The sequence below is a fragment of the Triturus cristatus genome, chromosome 7 (assembly GCF_964204655.1).
Source record: "Triturus cristatus chromosome 7, aTriCri1.1, whole genome shotgun sequence".
Classification (NCBI taxonomy): domain Eukaryota; kingdom Metazoa; phylum Chordata; class Amphibia; order Caudata; family Salamandridae; genus Triturus; species Triturus cristatus.
In genome coordinates, this window is record NC_140590.1 from 743411812 (window position 1) to 743430764 (window position 18953).

The 18953-nt window shown below is 48.6% G+C and overlaps 1 protein-coding gene across 2 annotated transcripts in view; it reads left to right on the plus strand.

Moving 5' to 3' along the window:
• Nucleotides 1-18953, plus strand: part of DNAH17 (dynein axonemal heavy chain 17) — a 14992541-nt gene that overhangs the window by 785067 nt on the left and 14188521 nt on the right. The window lies entirely within an intron of this gene.

Genomic DNA, 18953 nt, shown 5'->3' on the forward strand with positions numbered 1-18953 from the left:
TTCGGGAGTGAGAGCCCATTCAACGAGGGCTATGTCATCTTCCACTGCCCTGTTCGCTGGTGTGTCCATCCATCAAATATGCCGGGCAGCTACGTGGTCCAGCAGGCACACGTTTACGAAGCACTACTGTCTGGAATCCATTAACGAAGCAGACACGGCTGTGGGACAGGCAGTTCTACGAAATCTGTTTAAATAAGGTGAGCCTCTGCTACTTCCCTCCTCCTGGGGTATTATTATTATTGCGCTTTAAATACATTGTTTGTATTACATGCAATATCAATACGGCTTGGTCAATCGAATACTGTTTACTGCTTACTATTCTATTCAAGCATGTGAATCTATGAAAGACACCCCAAATACTGGAGAAGAACAAATGTTACTTACCTGTAAACTGTGGTTCTCCAGTATTGGTGTCTTTCATAGATTCACATGCGACCCACCCTCCTCCCCTCAGAGGCTCTCTTCTCCTCTTTCGGCTCTATGGTCACTCTCGTGCTCGAAAATCTGAGGGCCTGAGCCTCTGAGGAGAAGGTTCTAGAGGGTGCTAGCGCCTGATTGGCTGGAGTTTGGACTATAAAGTGACAGTGATATGTTAGCAAAGTGATTCTTTTTCTCAATGCTTTCCTATGTCTCAATGCTATCCTATGGTATTTTTAACTTGATATGTTATTTGAACTATATATATATGTTTATTTGGGTATGTATATACTCTTATGTGGTTAGGTATGTGTATATGTATATATACATGATACTTATTGCTTTTTATATATACCGTGGGACTCCCACTTCGACGACGGGGAATATTCAAGCATGTGAATCTATGAAAGACACCAATACTGGAGAACCACAGTTTACAGGTAAGTAACATTTGTTCTTTCACTCTCGCACTGAAAACAAACAAAATGGCGGCCGACACTTCCTGATTTCGACCGATTCAAACGTTGACTAACATGTAACCACCAATCAGAATTACGCTCGCGCACGTTGGGGTGCTCGCACGGTGCGCGGCTATAGATATGTATGTGCTTTTAACTGCAATTTTCTCAGGAACTACTGAACAGATTGACTCCATATATGCAAAAGGCACATCCCTGACCTGAGGACTACCTCTCTGCCAAATTTCAAGTAATTCTGTTCAGCCGTTCGGGCTGTACCTTCGACTAAAGGTCCTATGGGAAAATGCATGGGGAAAACGCGTTTTGGGACACCCCTTTTTTCTCGGCCCCCGCTTGACGAATCCCCCCGAGACTTTCAGGGTAGGAGCTGAGCGGAGCGCCCCATTAGTTTTGAAAATTTCGCGAGTATTCGTCAAACGGCGCCAAAGATTATATGATTATATATATATATATATATATATATATATATATATCTGTATATATGGATTAGTTACTTACCTGTAATCCTAGTTCTCTTCCAGGGGTATCCTCATCAAAGTCATAAGCATTGGAATATTCTCGCCCATGCGCGGGACCCCGGAAACACTATATTATATGTGCCCCACATATATATATCCATATATATATATATACAAATAAGCAACTGCAGCCTAAAAAACACCAGAGCTGAATCATGCTGTAAGGAATTTCCACCATACATGAAAAACATGCATTAGAAACAGGAGAAACAACAACAAAATTTGTTTAGAAACTGTTTTAATGCTCAGCAAACAGTAGAAATTCTCATAAATCACTGAAAGCATAGGAAGCTCCCAGGCTGTATTGCAAATACCCAGTCTAACAAGACTGAAAAGCTAACCTGTAGCTGCATAGCAATAAACCGACACCGTGCCTTTAAGGCACTCCTGACCCCCAGCTTCCCATCATGCCTCAGGGGTGACAGTTAGGTCAGTTGTTCTTTGCGGAGACTGAAAAAGCCATGGTACAAAGAGTTAACAATATCTTCAAAATATAACAATCCTTTGCCCGGGGAGGCGGGAGGGTTGCTTATGACTTTGATGAGGATACCCATGGAAGAGAACTAGGATTACAGGTAAGTAACTAATCCTTCTCTTCCAGGGGATCCTCATTGTGAGAAGTTGGCCTGATATATGATGTCACTAGTTCTAGTGTACACCTTGTATCAGTCCAAACAACCCTTATGGTGATTGGTTGTAAAGTCAACCTTATAGACCAGCTATCCTAGTGGTAGCATGGACAAGAGCAGTCTTAGGCTAAACTCTGAATGGCATGTGAAGCCGGCTGTTATACCATATATAATCCCTTGAATACCAAATGAAAGGACACCACAACAGATATATATATAAAATAAAGTGTATTTATTCTAAGCAAACCCTCAGCACTCTTTATGAGATTCGAGGTAAGTACAACACAGTCTTATTCAAGCATACATTAAGTCACACAGGTAAGTAATACAGTTAGGCCCTAGGGGCCACGCAAACCATATACTAAGTAAGTGGTATAAGGACCACTGTCACGGAAATAGAATAGGCCTAGGCCTAGGGAATCGCTGGGGCTACACTACACTACCAACAGTTAGGAAGTGGGAGGCCCACGGGATTCAGGTGCAGAGTGGAAACACTCACGCGTAATGCGTATAATCGATAGAAATAGTACAGTTCTGAAATAAGCAGTTTTAGGACACTTCTGGTATAGCTAGAAAGTCGAGACTCGGAAACTAGACCCTAGGATAGTCACTACCCTTGTGAGCACCGAAGTACCCAAGTTACCTAGCCCACGGGCTGCGGGTGCATAGGTGTGAACTTGCATCGGGTTTCGTCGTGGACTTCTATGGATGCCTGAAGGAAAGTTGCTGACAGGCAGTCAGTGCAGAGTGTCCGGTGGATCCCAAGGCCGGGATCAAGACGGAAGGGTACCTGCAAGCAGAAGGGACAGAGTCTGGGTCACTAGCCAGTGACCACGTGGAACCAGGAAGGAACCAGGCGATGTCGTGAAGATTGCAGGTGAAGAGGTGAAGCTTGTCGCAGCAGCCACGGGTACCAGGAGACGTCGAGGACGACCAGGACCAGGAGGCGAGCTGTCCCACGAAGGCTCTTGCTGTCGGCGGCGTCGAAGTCGAGCTAGGACTCACTAAGCCTTGGCAAGCGGAACCCACGAAGAATGGAGGACTTGCTTCTGGTGCAGACCAGGAAGGTCTGGGGTGCTTCTCTTTTGCAGAGGAGCAGGAGCCAGTCTGGAGGAGCCAAACCAGCAGTGGAAGTTCAAAGGTGTGTCGTCGCAAAGGCCGCTAGCCAACGGGCAAGCAACCGGACAGACGCGGCAAGCAGGAAAATGCAGAAGGGCCCCACGCACGACTCGTGGAGTGTGGGGGGCTGATCTTCGGTGCAGATGGTGCTTCGGGTTGGGGCTTCTCAATCCCCGGTGCACAACTTCGAGGGTACCTCAGAAGCTGCGCTGGAAGATACTCGCCACTTTTCCCAGGTAGCCGGTCCCACGTCTCTCGTCGCCTCCACGGATCTCAGCTCGGCTGTGGATGTGGATCAGGGTCGGAGAAGTCTGGAAGTCAAGGCTCTGGTCAGGCTCTGCAGTCGGTCCCTCGTAGAACTTCAGCAAAGCAAAGGGTAAGTCTCTTGATGGTGCCTGTTCGCACAGGGTAGCCACTCCTTGGCCACAAGGGAGATTCTTCAGTCTTCTTCTTTCGTCGAATGTCGAAGGTCCAGAGTTTCTGTTCAAGTTGCAGGTTCAGGATAATCTCCTTTAGCAGACAGGCTCAGCTCATGCTAGAGCACCATCTCACATGTTACACGACATGTTTCGATAAAGCCAAACCATAGTTACCATAACCGTTTAAGATTATAAGGCACTTTAAGAGTATATGGTAGGCGATATCATAGAACAGCTATAAGGACATGGTTCCGAAAGCTGCAGACAGGCTCAGTTCATGCTAGAGCACCATCTCACATGTTACCAAGCACTCTGCCTCCAGGATTGTTAAGGCCTGCCATAGGAGTGACTGATAGGTACACATGTGTCTATATGTAAGTTAGGTATAGGAATACTACACCTAAGCAAGGGGTGATTACACGACCTTGCCCCAGCTGAGTGATCAGCCAGTTGTGTCAAAATGGAAGGCCAGGCCAGGGGTGGCATAATACATGCTGCAGCCCCTGGTAGGCCTATGGTACACCTATGCCCTGGGTACCTAGGGTACACTGTACAGGGACCAATAAGATGATCCTATCCAAATGGGTTATGCACCTAAAGTACATAGTATTAATTTAGAGAGAGAACAGCAGGGCTGTGGGTCTGATTAGCAGGCCCACAGCCACATCTAAGTCGAAAACCAGTAAAGCAAAAGCAAAAAGTGGGGGTGAACATAGAAAGCAGACCCTACTCTCCTACAATTCCTACTTCTGTAAGTGGAAAATATTTTACATATGGTGTGCTCAGCATCATTATGATCCAACAAAATGCCAGGAGGATGTAATTTTGCCCTATCTTCTTCATTTAGCGAGGGCAGGGTTGAAATTTTCATCCATAAAGGTTCACCTAGCAGCCATAACAGCATACAGGCGTTCGCCTTCGCAGCAGTCATTTTTTAAGTTGCAGGTGGTGAAGGATTTCTTGCAAGGTCTCAAGAAAGTCTATCCCCCTGTTAGGCCTCCCTCTCCTTCCTGGGAGCTAAACTTGGTTCTGTCAAGGCTCATGGGTTCTCCTTTTGAACCTATTCATAAGGCTACCCTACAGCACCTCACATGGAAGACAGCCTTTTTAATAGCCATCACTTCAGCACGGAGGGTAAGTGAGATACAGGCCCTCTGTTCTAAAGAACCCTACACTACATTTCATCTCAATAGGGTAGTGATGAGGACTCATCCTTCATTCCTGCCTAAGGTGGTATCGGATTTTCATGTAAACCAAGCCATTTCCTTACCAACCTTTTTTCCCAACCCCTCCTCTATGGCAGAGAGGGCGTTGCATTCTTTAGATGTCAAAAGGGTCCTAAAATTCTATCTAGATAGGACTAAGAATGTCAGGAAATCTGATCAACTGTTTGTGAACTACGGGGTTGTCCGTATGGGCTTTGCTGCATCCAAACGTTCCATTGCTAGGTGGATTGTTTCAAGTATTACATTGGCCTACCAACTGGCTCAGAAACCATTGGGGGCGCGCCCTAAAGCGCATTCTACAAGAGGGAAAGCGGCTACCGCTGCTTTTCTCAATAATGTCCCACTCTCCGAGATCTGCAAGGCAGCCACTTGGAGATCTGTCCACACCTTTACCAGACACTATTGTCTGGATTCGGACACCAGAGCAGACACTCAAGTAGGACAAGCCTCCTTGAGGAATCTGTTCCATACATAATCATTTCCATGATTTTCTTACTCCATGTGTGGTACAATCTTTTTCATTTGCCTGCAGGTGGAAGGTGAGCTTGCTACTCTATTCAGTGCTTATGACTATTGATGAGGATCCACTGGAAGAGAAGGGTAAGTTACTTACCTGTAATCCTAGTTCTCTTCCGGGGGTATCCTCATCAAAGTCATAAGCAACCCACCCACCTCCCCAGGCAAATGAGAAGAAGTGTATTATTCATTATGGAAAGGATATATCTTTGTGTTTAGGACTACGGTCCCGCAAAGAACAACTGACCTAACTGTCACCCCTGAGGCATGATGGGATATGGAAGCCAGGGCTGCCTTAAAGGCACGGTGCCAGTTTTTACCTATACAGGGCTTTTTAGTCTCTATGGTATTGTATTGCAATGCAGCCTGCAGGCTAGCAATGTGTTGTAGATCTGTGTTTCCCACAGTTTTCTCTTTTTTGCTTTCCCATGAGTGTTTACCTCATTAAAAAAAAAAAAAGAGAGAGATTTAGGTGTTTTATTATACCTATATGTATTATTGGATGTGTATTTATACATTGCCTAAACTTCTTTTTTAGGGGCTGCATTTGCTTGGGAGAAAATAATATATGTTTATACATATACAGAGCTGTATATATGTATGTTATTTACATATATGATTTTATTATTTCCGGGGTCCCCGCACATGGGCGGGAATATTCAGTGCTTATGACTTTGATGAGGATACCCCCGGAAGAGAATTAGGATTACAGGTAAGTAACTTACCCTTACTTACCTTCGGTTACGATGTATCTGTAAGAAACATTAGTTAGTTAGATTCCTCACCGACCCACCCATCCTCCCCTGTAGGAAGGTGGATATCTGACTATGGTTACCCCCAACTTTTTGCCTAGTGTCTAGCTGGTTTTTCGACTTAGTTGGCCTGAGATCCTGCCATTCAGGGTCTCAGGCTGTCTGCTCTCTCTTTAAAATGGACTCCATGTACCCTAGGTACATTCCCAATTGGTAAGGATCACCTTATTGGACCCTGTACAGTGTACCCTAGGTACCCAGGGCATAGGTGTACCCTAGGCCTCCCAGGGGCTGCAGCATGTATTATGCCACCCCTGGTCTGGCCTTCCAATCAGACACAACTGGCTGATCACTCAGCTGGGGCAAGGTCGTGTAATCACCCCTTGCTTAGATATAGTATGCCTATATCTACCCTTATATATAGACACATGTGTACCTATCAGTCACTCCTATGGCAGGCCTTAACAATCCTGGAGGCAGAGTGCTTGGTAACATGTGAGATGGTGCTCTAGCATGAGCTGAGCCTGTCTGCAGCTTTCGGAACCATGTCCTTATAGCTGTTCTATTATATAGCCTACCATATACTCTTAAAGTGCCTTATAATCTTAAACGGTTATGGTAACTATGGTTTGGCTTTATCAAAACATGTCGTGTAAGGTGTCTAACACTTTGGAATAATACCCCCATACCATTTCTGGTGATGAGGATATTATTCCCCCCTTCTAGAGGGAAAGACATGTTAAAATCATACTTCACTGTTAGCCTCTGACCAAGGCCTCAGCATCACAAAATGGATGCTGCTGCCACGACACAAGTCTGACCTCCTGCAGCTGGGAGTGATCCCAGCCAGGGAGGCCTGGACAATAGGTTTCCTGCTTGGGGAGGTGCTAGCACCTCCCCAGACAGCCTTTAGTGTATTGGGGCAGGGTGGGCTGAAAGGAATGAGACATGCCTGGGGCACACAAGGTGTTCCTTGCATAGTCCAGTTCAAACCGGCGCTGGGGCACTCCAGCCCCAGCTCTGGCGCGAAACTGGACAAAGGGAAGTGGGTGTAACCACCCCCTCCCAGGTCCCACCCATAAGGCGTGACCTAGCAGGTATCCCAGCCCCCCAGATTAGTATAAGAGTGGGAGTTGGGCCTCAAGACTTTAGATTATCCTGAACCTGCAAAACTGAACAGAAACTCTGGACCTTCGACATTCGACGAAAGAAGAAGACTGAAGAATCTCCCTTGTAGCCAAGGAGTGGCTACCCTGTGCAAACAGGCACCATCAAGAGACTACCCTTTGCTTTGCCCACGTTCTACGAGGAACCGACTGCAGAGCCCGACCAGAGCCTTGACTTCCAGACTTCTCCGACCCTGATCTACATCGACAGCAAAGCTGAGATCCGTGGAGGCGACGAGCGACGTGGGACCGGCTACCTGGAAAAAGTGGTTAGTAACTTAAAGCGCAGCTTCTGAGGTACCCTCGAAGTTGTGCACCGGGGATTGAGAAGCCCCAACCCCAAGCACCATCTGCACCGAAGATCAGCCCCCCCCCACTCCACGAGTCCTGCGTGGGGCCCTTCTGCATTTTTCTGCTTGCCGCGTCTGTCCGGTTGCTTGCCCGCTGGCTAGTGGCCTTTGTGACGACGCTCCCTGAAATCTTCTGCGCTGGTTTGGCTCCTCCAGACTGGCTCCCACTTCTCTGCAAAGAAGAAGCACCCCAGACCTTCCTGGTCTGAACCAGAAGCAAGTCCTCCGTTCTTCGTGGGTTCCGCTTGCCAAGGCTTGGTGAGTCCTAGTCCAACTTCGACGCCGCCGACAGCAAGAGCCTTCGTGGGACAGCTCGCCTCCTGGTCCTGGTCGTCCTCGACGCTTCCTGGTCCTCCTGGCTGCAGCGACAAGCTTCACCTTCACCTGCAATCTTCACGACATCGCCTGGTTCCTTCCTGGTTCCTTCCTGGTTCCACGTGGTCACTGGCTAGTGACCTTGACTCTGTCCCTTCTGCTTGCAGGTTTCTTCTCTTCTTGATCCCAGCCTTGGGATCCACCGGACACTCTTCACTGACTGCCTGTCAGCATCTTTCTTCAGGCATCCATAGGAGTCGACGACGAAAACGACGCATCTTCACCCCTATGCACCCGCAGCCTGTGGGCTAGGTAACTTGGGTACTCCGGTGCTCATCAGGATAGTGACTATCCTAGTGTCTAGTTTTCAAGTCTCAACTTCCTAGCTACTCCGGAAGTGTCCTAAATCTACCGTTTTCTAAACTGTACTATTGCTATTGACTTTTACGCATTACGCGTGAGTGTTTCCACTCTGCACACGAATCCCGTGGGCCTCCCACTTCCTAACTAACGCTAGTGTAGTGTAGCCCTAGCGATTCCCTAGGCCTAGGCCTATTCTATTTCCGTGACAGTGGTCCTTATACCACTTACTTAGTATATGGTTTGCGTGGCCCCTAGGGCCTAACTGTATTACTTACCTGTGTGACTTAATGTATGCTTAAATAAGACTGTGTTGTACTTACCTCTAATCTCATAAAGAGTGCTGAGGGTTTTGACTAGAATAAATACACTTTATTTTATATATATATCTGTTGTGGTGTCCTTTCATTTGGTATTCAAGGGATTATATATGGTATCACAGCTGGCTTCACATGCCATTCAGAGTTTAGCCTAAGACTGCTCTTGTCCATGCTACCACTAGGATAGCTGGTCTATAAGGTTGACTTTACAACCAATCACCATAGGGGTATTTGGACTGATATAAGGTGTACACTAGAACTAGTGACATCATACATCAGGCCAACTTCTCACATTGGTGAGCAGCGGTTGGGATCTGAGCTTGCTGTTGTAATACCATTGTAATCTTGAGATACTAAATTGAAAGATCACACAGATATTGTCTAGGTACATATAACATAGATTATAATACTTAAGTCCTACTGGACTTTGTAGTTGTAGGTTGAAGGGAGTAACACACCCTGACTACAACTACTAGAGAGGTTTAGTAGATACAACTAGTGTAGGTAGGTGCACACACCACACCCTCACTAGATCATGTCTCTGAGAGGAGATCAAGTAGATGCTCCCTCAGGAGGATCAGGTCTGCAAAAGACCCCCTCTAGATATGATACCTTAACATTCCAGGAGATGAGACACTTGTGTACCTCCAGAGGAATAAAACAGGGTGCAAACCCTACCCTCCTTCAGTTAAGACAACTCCTAGAGGAGTATGACATTATTAGGGCATCTCAGGCAGGTACCCTAGGTACAGAGGAGGGTCTACCCACCACAGAGGAGTCAGAGGAGACTTCAGATGAAGAGGTAGACAGCCAGGGCCAAGTAGGAAGACTTAGCCAGGCTAACCTAAGCTTACATGGGAGTTTGAATGGGGTCCCCCCTTACAGACCCCCAAGTAGGCTTACACAGAGAAGCAGGAGGGACAGATCCCCTTCAAGGGAATCCATCCACTCCCATGTCTCTAACATCTCTAATGCTTCCTCTCACAGGGGAATGACTTCCCATGAGAGAAAGGAGCATGAAGCCAGAATGAGGGAAGCTAATCTGAGGATTCAGAGGGAAGAACTTGCCCTTGCCAAAGAGAAGCTTGCTCTGGCTAGAGAACAAAAGTTAAGTGGGTTAGAACCCACTGGTTGCAGCAACATTCCTAGAGATAGGGATAGGTCCTATGACCATAGAAACCTAAGCAAGATAGTCCCCCCATATCAGAATGGGGATGACATCCACAAATGGATGACTGCTTTGGAGAGGGCCTGCAAAGTACAGCAGGTTCCCTAGAGTCAGTGGGCAGCTATCTTGTGGCTCTCCTTTTCTGACAAAGGTAGAGACAAGCTCCTCACAGTCAGTGATGAGGATGCAAACAATTACAAAGTCCTGAAGAGTGCTCTGATAGATGGGTTTGGCTTAACCACTGAGCAATATAGGTTGTTGTTCAGAGACACCCAGAAGACACAGACACAGGACTGGTCTGATTTTGTGGATTGTGCCACTAAGGCTTTGGAAGGTTGGTTAAATGGCAGCAAGGTGCAGGACTATACAGGATTGTACAACTTGATTATGAGGGAGCAGATCCTTAGTAATTGTCAGAGCCAGCTTCTCCATCAACACCTGGTAGACTCAGATTTGACCTCTCCCCAAGAATTGGGAAAGAGGGCAGATAAATGGGTCAGGACCAGGATTAGGCCTAAAAATCAGGGTGGTGACCAAAAGAAAGATACCACCAAGCCTCAAGAGAAGGGTGGGGATAAAACAAAAGAGAAATCTTCCCCAGGGCCCCAAAACTCCATACAGGGTGGTGGGTCCCAAGCTCCCTCCTCTACCACAGTTAAAAAGCCTTACTGCCATGTGTGTAAAACTCCTGGGCATTGGAAAACTGACAGCAGTTGCCCACAGGCTAAAAACAAAACTGTTCCTCCAACTACTCCTGTCACACCACCTATTACTGTCAGCAGTAATCCCCCAGGTGGTGGGAGTGCCCCCAAAAATTTGGTTGGGTTTTCTTGGGGAACACAGGGGGACTCTGGCTTAGCCAATTCCCCTACAGCAGCTACTCTTGTCTGTGATGGTGGCATGGGGTTTGCCAACTTCACTGCCTGTCCCAACACTTTGGGTAGGTACAGACAGGAACCCTACATCAATGGTAGAAAAGCTGAGGCCCACAGAGACACTGGAGCTAGCATCACTATGGTGGCCCATAGGCTAGTTCCCTCTGAGCAGCTTTTGCCTGGTTTCTCATACCAGGTAACTAACATTGATGGCAACCAGAACAGTCATCCCATGGCAGAGGTATGTCTCAGCTGGGGAGGTGTCACTGGCCCCAAAAGGGTGGCAGTGTCTCCAACCTTGCCTGTGGACTGCTTACTGGGGAATGACTTAGAACTCTCAGCTTGGGCTGGAGTTGAACAAGACACCCATTCTAAAATGGTAGGCCTTTCACAAAAGGGTAGTGGGGTTGTGCCAGTCACAACCCCTGTCCAAGTAGATTTCCTCCCTGAAAAGGTTGGAAGGGCAGTGGTAGCCACAGCCCAGGCAAAGACAGACTTCCCTGTAGAGATTGGCAGAGCTGTGACAGTCACAGCGCAAACACAAACTGAGTGCCTCCCTGAAAAGGTTGGCAAGGCTGTAATGGTCTCAGCCCATACTCAGACTGACATAGGTGTAGTGAAGCCTGAAACTATGGATCACTCCACACAAACAGAGAGTAGTGGGGAGGAAGAAAAGTCTCCCTCTCCCCAGACATTAGGAAAAGGTCAGCCTCCTCAGGGATCTGACCTCACCCCTTGTGAAGGAACTGCCCCAGAGGTAGCCAGGCCTGGCCTGGCAGAGCCTCTGATGTCAGTGGCCCCTTCCAAGGTGGGACCCAGTCTGGTGCAGGTAGCCTGCCTCTCTCTACCCTGCCTCAGTCAGCCCAGAGCTGCAGAGGTCAGGTAGGCCAGTGGACCCCAAGAGGGCCCCTGTCCACAAGAACCCCCCAATCAAAAGAATGAGGATTGCCTGGCTAGTAGCCCTAGCCAGGTGATGGGTAAAAACATTCCTAAGGGATCCCCTTTACAGGTAGTTAGGGACCTCCCCCAGAGGGATTCTGTTGGGCACAGGCAAACCTGGGACCTTAGGGCCCCAAACCTGACCTGTCCCTCCAGTAAGCCCACAAAAGGGACCCAGCCTCCAGCTTTAGGTAGCCAGAGGCTGACCCTGAGAGCACAGTGCAACTCAGTGAAAGAAAGAAAGGCATCCATGGTGGAGGCTGATTGGAGGAAGCTGAGGCCTCACTTTGAGGACACTCACTTCAGTACTCCATCTCAACACCAGCCTTTTACTTTGCAAAGACACACCAAAGGTAGTGATTCCCTATGGTGGAGACCCTATGATACCTTTAGGTTGAGGGATTGCTTAGTGGACCATGAGACAGGGGGTAACCATGCCAGTGCTGGTTCTTCCTTATATGGCCACTTAGGCAATAGAGGCTTACCTTGTCAAGGCCAGCCTTATCTCCTTTCGTTTGTGGGGGGGTTGTGTAGGAAGGTGGATATCTGACTATGGTTACCCCCAACTTTTTGCCTAGTGTCTAGCTGGTTTTTCGACTTAGTTGGCCTGAGATCCTGCCATTCAGGGTCTCAGGCTGTCTGCTCTCTCTTTAAAATGGACTCCATGTACCCTAGGTACATTCCCAATTGGTAAGGATCACCTTATTGGACCCTGTACAGTGTACCCTAGGTACCCAGGGCATAGGTGTACCCTAGGCCTCCCAGGGGCTGCAGCATGTATTATGCCACCCCTGGTCTGGCCTTCCAATCAGACACAACTGGCTGATCACTCAGCTGGGGCAAGGTCGTGTAATCACCCCTTGCTTAGATATAGTATGCCTATATCTACCCTTATATATAGACACATGTGTACCTATCAGTCACTCCTATGGCAGGCCTTAACAATCCTGGAGGCAGAGTGCTTGGTAACATGTGAGATGGTGCTCTAGCATGAGCTGAGCCTGTCTGCAGCTTTCGGAACCATGTCCTTATAGCTGTTCTATGATATAGCCTACCATATACTCTTAAAGTGCCTTATAATCTTAAACGGTTATGGTAACTATGGTTTGGCTTTATCAAAACATGTCGTGTAAGGTGTCTAACACTTTGGAAAAATACCCCCATACCATTTCTGGTGATGAGGATATTATTCCCCCCTTCTAGAGGGAAAGACATGTTAAAATCATACTTCACTGTTAGCCTCTGACCAAGGCCTCAGCATCACAAAATGGATGCTGCTGCCACGACACAAGTCTGACCTCCTGCAGCTGGGAGTGATCCCAGCCAGGGAGGCCTGGACAATAGGTTTCCTGCTTGGGGAGGTGCTAGCACCTCCCCAGACAGCCTTTAGTGTATTGGGGCAGGGTGGGCTGAAAGGAATGAGACATGCCTGGGGCACACAAGGTGTTCCTTGCATAGTCCAGTTCAAACCGGCACTGGGGCACTCCAGCCCCAGCTCTGGCGCGAAACTGGACAAAGGGAAGTGGGTGTAACCACCCCCTCCCAGGTCCCACCCATAAGGCGTGACCTAGCAGGTATCCCAGCCCCCCAGATTAGTATAAGAGTGGGAGTTGGGCCTCAAGACTTTAGATTATCCTGAACCTGCAAAACTGAACAGAAACTCTGGACCTTCGACATTCGACGAAAGAAGAAGACTGAAGAATCTCCCTTGTAGCCAAGGAGTGGCTACCCTGTGCAAACAGGCACCATCAAGAGACTACCCTTTGCTTTGCCCACGTTCTACGAGGAACCGACTGCAGAGCCCGACCAGAGCCTTGACTTCCAGACTTCTCCGACCCTGATCCACATCGACAGCAAAGCTGAGATCCGTGGAGGCGACGAGCGACGTGGGACCGGCTACCTGGAAAAAGTGGCTAGTAACTTAAAGCGCAGCTTCTGAGGTACCCTCGAAGTTGTGCACCGGGGATTGAGAAGCCCCAACCCCAAGCACCATCTGCACCGAAGATCAGCCCCCCCCCCACTCCACGAGTCCTGCGTGGGGCCCTTCTGCATTTTTCTGCTTGCCGCGTCTGTCCGGTTGCTTGCCCGCTGGCTAGTGGCCTTTGTGACGACGCTCCCTGAAATCTTCTGCGCTGGTTTGGCTCCTCCAGACTGGCTCCCGCTTCTCTGCAAAGAAGAAGCACCCCAGACCTTCCTGGTCTGAACCAGAAGCAAGTCCTCCGTTCTTCGTGGGTTCCGCTTGCCAAGGCTTGGTGAGTCCTAGTCCAACTTCGACGCCGCCGACAGCAAGAGCCTTCGTGGGACAGCTCGCCTCCTGGTCCTGGTCGTCCTCGACGCTTTCTGGTCCTCCTGGCTGCAGCGACAAGCTTCACCTTCACCTGCAATCTTCACAACATCGCCTGGTTCCTTCCTGGTTCCACGTGGTCACTGGCTAGTGACCTTGACTCTGTCCCTTCTGCTTGCAGGTTTCTTCTCTTCTTGATCCCAGCCTTGAGATCCACCGGACACTCTTCACTGACTGCCTGTCAGCATCTTTCTTCAGGCATCCATAGGAGTCGACGACGAAAACGACGCATCTTCACCCCTATGCACCCGCAGCCTGTAGGCTAGGTAACTTGGGTACTCCGGTGCTCATCAGGATAGTGACTATCCTAGTGTCTAGTTTTCAAGTCTCAACTTCCTAGCTACTCCGGAAGTGTCCTAAATCTACCGTTTTCTAAACTGTACTATTGCTATTGACTTTTACGCATTACGCGTGAGTGTTTCCACTCTGCACACGAATCCCGTGGGCCTCCCACTTCCTAACTAACGCTAGTGTAGTGTAGCCCCAGCGATTCCCTAGGCCTAGGCCTATTCTATTTCCGTGACAGTGGTCCTTATACCACTTACTTAGTATATGGTTTGCGTGGCCCCTAGGGCCTAACTGTATTACTTACCTGTGTGACTTAATGTATGCTTAAATAAGACTGTGTTGTACTTACCTCTAATCTCATAAAGAGTGCTGAGGGTTTTGACTAGAATAAATACACTTTATTTTATATATATATCTGTTGTGGTGTCCTTTCATTTGGTATTCAAGGGATTATATATGGTATCACAGCTGGCTTCACATGCCATTCAGAGTTTAGCCTAAGACTGCTCTTGTCCATGCTACCACTAGGATAGCTGGTCTATAAGGTTGAATTTACAACCAATCACCATAGGGGTATTTGGACTGATATAAGGTGTACACTAGAACTAGTGACATCATACATCAGGCCAACTTCTCACATCCCCGCTCTGCGAACCAACATCTAGGGTTAAGGTCATCCTGTTCAGGGCCCTAGACTTTTTTGGCACCAGTGTCGGTCTCTTGCATGGCTCTGCGTTCCTGGCGCGGAAAGCTATGTACAAGAACTGACGTCAGCGCGCGAGGGCGGCGTCTAAGTACTCTAACGACATCATTCCGGCGCACGACGCCAACGACGGACGTGGAGCCGCAGTCTACGCCTAGCGACGCGAAAGGGGTATTGCTAGAAAAATCTTTCCGGATCCAGCCTGACGCCTGGGGATATTCTAAGGTGAGGAATCTAACTAACTAATGTTTCTTACAGATACATCGTTACCGAAGGTAAGTAACTTGTTCGTCAATCCCTAACCCTTTCAAAGGGCACCCCCACCACAGGTAGTTGTATCAGGGGGGCCTTTGTAGTGCCACCTGCTTTGCCACTAGCGACAAAACTCCTTTGTGTCTTCAGACATGTGGGGCCAGTGAAAGTGAGGAGCAATTCTGTCCCAAGTCTTGTTCTGGCCTAGGTGTCCTGTGTGAGAAGTTGGCCTGGCATATGCTGGTCACTAGTTAAAGTGGCCACCTTGCACCAGTCCAATTCGACTCTTATCGTAGATAGGTTTAAGACAACCTTTTAAAGAAAGCTATACTAGTGGTAGCTGTGGAGAGCAGCCTTCAGGCTAAGTCTCTTGGGAATGTAAAACAGCTTATTTTACCTTTTAATCTCTTGAATTACCAAATGAAAGGACACCACACAGGTATATATATAAAATATATATGTATTTATTTCTAGACACACTCTACTAATCTCTTTATGAGATTAGAAGTCAGGAACATATGCACAAATCAGTGTTTCACAACAAATTAAGCACTTATATGGCCTGGGCCCTATGGGCGTACAAGGCCATATACTAAAAAAGAGGTATAAGAATATCGACTTGAGAAGGGAGATGGCCTAAGGTGTTTAGAAGCGCTGGGGCCTCACTAATCCACCCAAGGCAGGTAAGTAAAGAACCCACGGGAGACGCATGCAGTGTGAGAACACAGCCGCGGATCCCAATGGACTTCAATGGAGCAAGTCGCGGTTGGAATTTTAAAGTTTTAGGGTACTTTGGGAGAGTCTACAAGCAAGTCACTTACAGGGTAAGTAGTTTGAGAGCCAACACACACAGGAGCACCGGAGTGCACGAGTTACCTCACCCAGGGAAGCCGGGTGCATAGGTGTCTTTTGGTGTTGGGTCGCGGCGTCGTTTTCAATGGGAGCCAAAGAAGACTTGCTGCTTGTGAAGACAGAAGAAGTGTCCGGTGGAATCCAAGGCTGGATTCAGAAGAAGGAAGACCTAAAAGCAGAAGGGACAGTGTTCAAAGTCACTTGCCAGTGACCCGGGGCCAGGAAGATGGATGCCCATGGTAGTCGGGTGATTTCAGGTGATTCATGGGTGTCTTGACTCTTTAGCCATGAGGTCCAGGAGGCATCAACGACGACCAGGAGCTGGATTCGAAGTGTCCCACGAAGTCTGCAGCTTGCTGAGGTGTCGGCAACCGGATTGGAGCCAACAAGCCTTGGCAACAGCAAGTCTCGTGGAATGTGAAGAAAGTCAGCGGTGCAGACCAGCAAGGTCTGAGGGACTCACCCAGCAAGGGTAAGTCAGGGCAGGCCTGGAGCAACCAGGGGAGCCCTTTGGTTCTGTAGAAAAGTCTTCAGGAGACCCACAAGCCAACAGGCAAGGGATCGCGAAGACGCCTCGGGAGGATTCACTTCACAGGAGCCCACGGTCATCTGGAACGAGGTAGGCCTCTGATCTTCGGTGGAAATCCTGCTGGAGGCTTGGACCATACGTGGTCCAATGCACAAGTTCGTAGAACGTCGTGAAGGGATTGCACTCGACAATAGTGCACGGTACCCGGGTATTGCTGTTCCTCGTCACTCGTGGGGACCATTGCCTCAGCTCTGCTGAGGACTCACGATGGCCGTCGAGAAGTCAGGAAATCCACTTCCGGGGCTGCAGGGACTTCGGACTCCGGTGGGAGCGGGAAAGTTTGCGACCGTTGATTCAAAGTTTTGGTGCCTGCATTGCAGGGGAGTCACTCCTTGACTCCAAGGGAGATTCTTCAGTCTTCCAAAGGTAGAGGAACGTCGAAGGTCCAGGATTCTTCTTGTTGAGCGTCGTCCAGGGATATCTAGTTTGCAATGGCAATGGTTCCCTAACTTATACTGAAAGAAAGGGAGGGACTAGCTCTATGACCACTCCTCTGGGAGGGTCAGGGGAGTGGGTGGTTACACCCACTTCCCTTTGTCCAGTTTCACGCCAGAGCAGGGGCTGGTAGCCCCTGGACCGGTTTGAGCTGGCATATGCACAGAGGAGCCTACTGCTCCCCAGTGCAGTACTTCAAAGCACTCTAGGAGTGCACCCACCCAGCCCCAATACACTAATTCCTGTCTGGAAGGTGGTGGCACCTCCCTGTGACAGGATGCCTATTGTTGGGCCTCCTCCACTGTGAGTTTAGGTCAGCAGCAGGAGGGCAGCCCAGTGTCTGTTCTGGTGGCATCCATTTTGTGATGCCAGGGCTCTTTCATGATTCTACCGTGTTTCCATAGTAGGTACATGTCTATCCCTCTAGAAGGGTCGGATCATACTCCCACACCAGTTACTGGTGTGGGTGTATGATTCCAAAGCGTTTGACACCAAACACGACATGTTTTGATGCAGTCATCTCACAGTTAGCCTTTACCGCTAGGTTATAATGCACTTAAGAGTATATGGTTTAAGCGCATCCACAAACAGCCACAGAGAATAAACTCTGAGGGCTGCAGAGGGGCCCTGCTCAGGCAGAGGCACCCCTCACATGTAAACCAAGCACCCTGCCCTCAGAATTGATAGGGCCTGCCTTAGGGGTGACTGATAGGCTTATATGTGTGTGTAAGGTGAGATTTAGGGAACCTATACCTCAGTGAGGAGTGCTAACACTACCTCACCCAGGCTGCAGTAGCAGGCCTGTGGTGTCAGATTTAGTCTGCTTCCCAGGGATGGCATAATACATGCTTCAGCCCCTGGTAGGCCTGTGAAGTACCTATGCCCTTGGTACCTAAGGTACCATATACTAGGGGCTCATAATGTACCACAGTATCCAATCACTAGTGCATCTAATATGCACTCCATGTCATTTAAGGGAGTAAGCAGATAGGCTGGGGTCCTGGATAGCAGGATCCCAGCCAGACTAGTCAAAAACCATTCAAACACCAGGAAAAAAGTGGGGGCAACTATGCAGTCAGATTCCACCTTTCTACATCCTACTAAGGGAATATCGTGGGCTAGTGTCAATAGGAAACCCCTAAACTTCAGAGGTATAACCAACCTCCTGGATGCACCAGGCTTGGGGTCTCGACTCTCTGAATATAGGAGTCCATCATCCCAATAAACTTTATGGGTGCCACTAGCATTGCCAGCAGCATCATCAGCAGCTTGCTGTCTGAGGGTTTCAAGAGAGGGGCAGGTTTTCTGCTCCTGGCTCAGATCAGACCTGGGAGGGCCCCCTGTCCCCAAGAACTCAACCTGGTCAGGTTCAAGCTCCTCTGGGACAGTTCCTTCTTCAGGCTCAAGATCATCTCCCTGAGGAGACTGATCAGTATCCTGAGACAGGTGGGAAGGCTCTGCCTTAACCCTACTACTCCTCCTCTTGTGAGGCACCTGGTCCATTATTCCAGAATCCAGGGCTTGTCCAGCTTTTGACATTTTTGCCTGTGACCTGGTCACAGCAAAGACATGTGCAGGGATCCCTAACATTTCTGCATGTGTCCTGAGTTCTACCTCAGCACAAGCTGAAGTTTCTAGATCATTGCCAAGCAAGCACTGTACTGGTAGGTCTGCACTTACCATAACCTTCTTGAGGCCAGTTACCCCTCCCCAGGAGAAGTTAACAACTGCTAGAGAATGGTCTGTTCTGACATTGCTAGCATTGGTCACTTGGTACATTTCACCAAGTATAATCTGCCCAGGATGCACAAGATCTTTTGTCACCATTGTGACACTTGCTCCTGTGTCCCTGAATGCCCAAGCTCCTACTCCATTAATTAAAGGCTGCTGTCTATTTGCCCAAGTTACTGGGACTCACAAAG